At 35.1% G+C, this 6187-nt stretch overlaps 1 pseudogene across 1 annotated transcript; it reads right to left on the bottom strand.

Moving 5' to 3' along the window:
• Positions 1-2791: 2791 nt before the first annotated feature.
• Positions 2792-4906, bottom strand: LOC149577569 (aldehyde oxidase GLOX pseudogene; annotated as a pseudogene). Its single transcript, XR_016363632.1, has one exon. The product of XR_016363632.1 is annotated as an aldehyde oxidase GLOX pseudogene (transcript).
• Positions 4907-6187: the final 1281 nt, after the last annotated feature.

Here is a 6187-nt window from a genome sequence, read left to right as displayed (position 1 = left end):
TTTAGAATGCTAAGATTGTAGGAATTGATAGGCTCTGTTGGCATTGTTCAATTTCTCTTTTCTATTCTTAAGGATGTGCGTACCAATAACTTTGTCCAAGCCTCTTCCATTATCTAAGCTCTTGAAACATGTACTTTGGGATAGTGAGAGATCATTTCTGAATCTAATTTGCAAATGGTTGTGGATATGTTAGACAGAGGGGATACTGGGGATAAGAATTGATGACTAGTTGGATTGGTTAACCAAATTAACAGAATTAGTAGATTCTTTGAAAGTTTCACCTTTCACCATATACCTTAGGAGTCAAGTAAGATGATAGAATGTTTGGCTAAATGGACTTTTGAGCATCTTCAAACATGGTAAGTCAATGATTGGAGTCACTTAGTTGATGAATATTCTAGTTTGTTTGAAGAACTAGAATGGATAACATGAGTTTGTTGTGAATGTTAGATGATCATTAGTTGTGTATTGGTGGTTGGGTTGGTGTTGTTACCAATCCTTACTTTCTTGGTCTATTTTTTACCCCTTTCTCTAATATATATATATATATATATATATATATAATCTATTATTTATTTATTTTTTAAAAACATGTAGACATGTTATATGTCTTTTTTTATAGCAATTCTTGATTTTATTAATTCAATCATTAGAAATACATTATTAATAAATTTAAAGAAAAAATTTAAAACATAATAAAATATTTCTCAAATTTTAAAACAAATTAATGAATAAAATATTATAAGAAAAGAGATAAATATTTTCAAAACACATTTTAGAATGACTCATAGAAAAATAACTTCTCACATATGGCCTATCGCCAAAAAATACATTTTAATTTTATTTTCTTGAGAAACAATATTGTACAACTCAAATATTGAAATATATTTCAAATTTTTTAATTTATGTAGTTAATAATTTGAATTTACTAATTTTTAATCATATTTTATATTTTCTTTTATTTATATTATATTTAATTTTATTAATAATTTAAGTGCAATTGAGTTTTTCTAATAATGTTAATAAAATTTATTTTGCTATAATTTTTGTGCATAATAGTTGAATTATGGAACTTCTAGTTTAATAGTATCAAATTTTCCTTTACAAAATATTGGCTCCAATAAGTCTCCTTTGTTTCCTATAAATTGTGTACTTCAATTCATTTGATTATTACCTTTTATCTACAACCTACTTTCATTATTTCCAAGTGTTTGTATAACATTTCAATTATATTCCATGTTTTACTTCAATGAGGTTGACTATTAAGTAACATAGTTTTCTGCCATAACAATTATCCATAGTTTCCTTATGGATTAGGCATTTTGTGACATCATGGGAAGTTAGTTCAATATTGTGTTAGTCTAATGTAAAGTTGTCATGAATACATATATTATTTTTTACTTGGATTTAATGTAGCATAATAGACTAGAATAATTTGAGCGCCACTCTTAAGCATCACACACTAAGGGAATAATTAAGCTTGAGGAAAAAAAAAGTCAACTTTGACTATTTAACACTTATGGTCTAGGAATTAAGCTTAGTGTATGATGTTTAAGCTGTTCATAATTTGATTAGTGGTAATTCTGTTTTGCAAGCATACCTATAATCAATGCATCCCATACTAATTTTTTAACATTTTCCTTGAGGATATTCTTAAATGTATTGACATCAAAATTATGAATTCAAGTGACCTAAATAGACATATATGTTGTAATGGACAAAATGACAAAACATCATTGTTTTTTAGTTTGACATAAGTAAATAGAAATCTTTAATAAATATTTCTAACACACTTTTTTTTGAGTTCTTGATATGGTTTGATAGTGTCATAATTAAATGTATTTTGATGAATATATTATTTTAGACTAAGTGTTGTTTGATTCATTCTTTTCTATAATGTTAAAGAGGGAAATTGTTCAAATATGTTTTAAAAAAATTGTATTAAAATTATTTTGATACATGATTTACTAGTTTCTTGTGAGATTTTCTATTGGGAAGTTAATGATTTCTTCTACAAATACATGTTTAGGAGAAATGGTCAGTAATTCTTTTAAGGATTAAAAAATATTTTATACATCTTTATGAAAATAGTGACATAGCTTAAAATTTTAAGGGAGACTATGAATTGAGATGGTTGTGTTTTCTTAAATAGCCTCATTTCTTAAGGAAAATAATGAGCTCAATTCATTTCAAATGATATGAAAGTTGATCCAATCACATAACAATTATGTAGTGATAATTGAAATGTGTTCAATATATTTTATTGACATTTGTGCTAAGATTCAATCAGATTGTGTATGCTCTTTATTTTTTATTAAGATGACAAAGAGGGCCCTTTATTCAGAATAAAGAACACATCACAGTAATACCATAGAACAAAAAAATCCCATTATAGTGGGAGACTAAGCTAATTAACCATCTTCGAAAAGATCAAAAATTAAGAATAACGGATCACACATATTTATAGTAAACTACAATTTCAAAGAAATATGACAATTTATTAAACAAGTAAAATAATTACTTTAAGTAGTATCAATTTATTCTATTAAGATTTGTGATACGTTATATTAGTCTTATGAGATCTTAAACTGAAATGATGTTTGGAGGAAAGTAATTAGTTCAACAAGTAATATCAACACGAGCTATGAAGATTCGTAACATTTTAGTAGTATCTTATGACATCTTAAACTGAGATGGTAACCTTGCCATATACATAGATTTTACACGAATGAAAACCACCTCAATCCCATGTAAAAAAAGACCACTCCACTTGACAAAGGAATCATTCAAATTGAAAATAAAATACACTGTTGGAAGTTGTATTTTTATATAAGTAATTGGCACGCCTGCTCTATGTGCAGTTTAATTTGACATCATACAGACTCTATTAGTTATCAGCAATTGAATTTGAATATGGTATATACCCTAACAATACAGAAGTTCCCAAAGTCCCCATGCTTCTATATATTTAATATATGGCTTCGCCAAAACTAACACAATATAACCTCTAATTAAGACACATGAACCCATTTGCCGACGCTCGGAATCCCATTGTTTACAACAAACAGCACGTAGTACCCCGCCGGCGCAATAACGGAATTCGGCGGCGCCGTCACAACTGCATAGTACGTTCCTCTCACTGAGTTTGCAGAGCTTGATGCCAAAATGAGCATCCTCTGGTTCATGGAAAAAGAATGAGTTGTGAAGGAAGGCGCGTACAAGTGGAACCCAATGTTCTGCGGAGTGTAATTGGAAACAGTGAACTGCACAGTGATTGTCTTACCATAGTTGACTGAGGAAGAAGACAAGGCGGCAATGGTGGGCCTGTAGATCTGATACGCTACGTCCAGGTAATACGGACTGTAAGCTTCCAGTCTCAGCTCCGTGGGATAAGCTGTTCCTGAGAGAACGTAACCCACGTGGGGATTCGAACCACCGACAAGGATCCTTCCATCGGGTAAGACATTTGCACTGGAATGATACATTCGTGGAATCGTGGAGGCCGCAAGGGTTGAGAATCGATCCCCAGGCGATGAATTGGATCTGTACAGAAATGGAGCAAAAGCAGGGTTTTTACCCAGTTCCCAACCGGCAGTCCCACTCTGTGCACCGTTAATTATCAGAATTTCTCCGGTGGGAAGAATTAACATGTCACCCATGACTCTCGGAGCCGGCATGTTCTCCATCGCCCAACCAGGGTTCGAATCCGTGATCACAATTCTCCCGCAGCTCTGGAGCGCCGTCACAAAATTCCCAGCATTTGCGGAAGTGAAGGCGTAATCCGGAGCGCCGCCGCAGACGAGGATTTCGACACGTTTAAATCCATCAGACGCCGTCAATGCCAGCATTGCAGATGAACCAGACGAGGGGTAATTCCTCGCGCCGCCGGGCAGAGTAGGAAACGTCTTTACAACACGGTTGTTTTTATAATCGAGCAAGATCGAATCTTTGTTAGCAAAGACGAAGAGGTTTCCGTCGGAGGAGAGGTGAAGAAAAGGGTAGAGATTGTTCTCCACGTCCTTCACATTCGTCTGCCTCAACAGCGGCAGAGAATAGTACCCTTCTCCAGACTTCTTGGGGACGAATTCATATGAAAAAGCCCGTCGGCCGCCTACGACAATGACTCTGTTATCAGGCAGAATCTGATTCGATGCATACCATCGATTCTCTGCAAGATAATTCGACCTCGTGTCGTCCCAGTCGCATGCGGAATTACTGCAGGGAACGAAATAACGCACAGCCTTGCCGCCGTCGTTGTAGCCGCCGGTGCTCACCAGGTCACCGTCGGCAGAAAACGAGCCAGAAGAGCACCACGTGTCGGTCATCACCATCACAGGACGAAAGCCACCGGAAGCGATGTTGTATTCGATGGAATGCGCCCAGCAGTCGTGCTTGAGGGCGAGATCGTTGTTATCGTCTCTGCATCTCCCCCGGTCGAGACGGAGCTGAGAAGCACCGTAGTCCGTCCGATCGAACATAACAACGGTGTCTTTATTCGTTGTGGTCATATGCATCGCCGATACACCGCCGTTGCTCACCACCAGCTGCCATGACCCGCCCTCCACGTCCACTGCGCCGCCACCCCACACATACAACAATAACACCACAGCGGCACATAAAAACACTAATCCAATCATTCTCGTTCTGTTTCTGCGAATCACGTACTAAATGATAATGGCAGGCAGATTTATTTTGCTCTTCTCCCGATGCAATTATGACTATTTATACACACTCGACAAGAACAATTCACCTCGATGAGGGCGGCGGTCTGGAAAATATAAAATAGCACGATGAACAGAAGGGGAGTTGTTAAGCAGGAAGTCCTCAGAAAGAGAAATTCATGGATGGAATTAAAAAATAAGTGCAGGAGTGTATATCGACATGGAAATTTAGCAGGAAATGAGAATATCACGTGAAACGTTTTTATCTTACATTTGACCATACAATAAAATATATATTATGTATATATCATCAAAAATAAAATGAATAGGAAAAAGCTTATTGATTTAAAGGATTTTTTATGTTTTTACACCAAATTAGATTGTTTGGCTGAGATCCTAAATAGGATAATGAGTTATCTATTCCAAAGATAAATAAAATGAAACTGACTGAAATTTTTACAAGCTTACTTGGGGACTCGCGCCCTCCTCCCAAATCTCAGAGTACCCATCCGTGCTTTTCGTTTATCCAAGTACTCCAACCTCCGCCATCCCACAATCAAATTGCCACTAGCATGGGGACTTAGACTTCTATTTGATTTTTGATTTTTGAATGTTACTATTAGATATGTAATATGTTACTATATTAATTGTTGGATAGTTCTAATTCATGTTACAATTTTGTTATGTTCAATTATTTTAAATTGGTATGTTATGCTGAAACATCATTTCATAACAAACATTTCAAGTTCTATTGTCTATACTATACAACAGCCCTCCCCACTCCTCTTTCCTTTTGTCACCCTCCCCTGCTGCCAACATACCCCATGCCTTATATTGAACTTTTATTATGATATACAATTGAAATTGAAAATAAAAACAGATACCTCCAAAATTTTCTCATTTCGTCTACATATTTATTATTACGGTATCTTTAGGTTGCATTAAATGTTAAGCCCAGTAAACATTATTTAAACATATATTATTCCATCATTTATTAATGTAGCCCCTCCAAATAGCTCTGCATACAGACGGATCTCTAGCATGTACGTTGGAATTCTTTTATGTAGACGCCTATCTACCATTCAAACACGGAAAAGAGGGCCCCTTCTACGCGCCTTATTTTTGTCTCTGCTGTTGGCTGAACCTCCCATGTGAAATAATAATTGTTTTAATTGAGAAGCGTGTAAATGTGAGATTTGAAAAGCATCCACAAACAAACGTCCCCAATTATTAAATACTTTGTTATCTGTTAATTTTTTTTCTTTATTCGTCTTTTTCTTTTCTCTTTACTTTAATTTATTCTGTCGCGGCCTGCGAAAATCAATTACTAGTATTAAATTCTCGTTTTAGTCATGTGTGAGTATGGCCTAACGAGCTTTAGCATCCGGCTGGTCAATTTAGACAACTTTTAGATCACTGTTTCCTACGTAAACTGAGTTTTCTCAATTCCGTGGGTACAAAAATGATTGCTCAGCTGGAACATGAAAATACCAGCGATAATAAACCAATATTATAAAAATGATTCG

The sequence above is a fragment of the Cupressus sempervirens genome, chromosome 1 (assembly GCF_028749045.1).
Source record: "Cupressus sempervirens isolate cs-2001-9-10 chromosome 1, ASM2874904v1, whole genome shotgun sequence".
Taxonomy (NCBI): domain Eukaryota; kingdom Viridiplantae; phylum Streptophyta; class Pinopsida; order Cupressales; family Cupressaceae; genus Cupressus; species Cupressus sempervirens.
The sequence above is the reverse complement of the archived record's forward strand: the minus strand, read 5'-3'. Positions and strand labels throughout refer to the sequence as shown.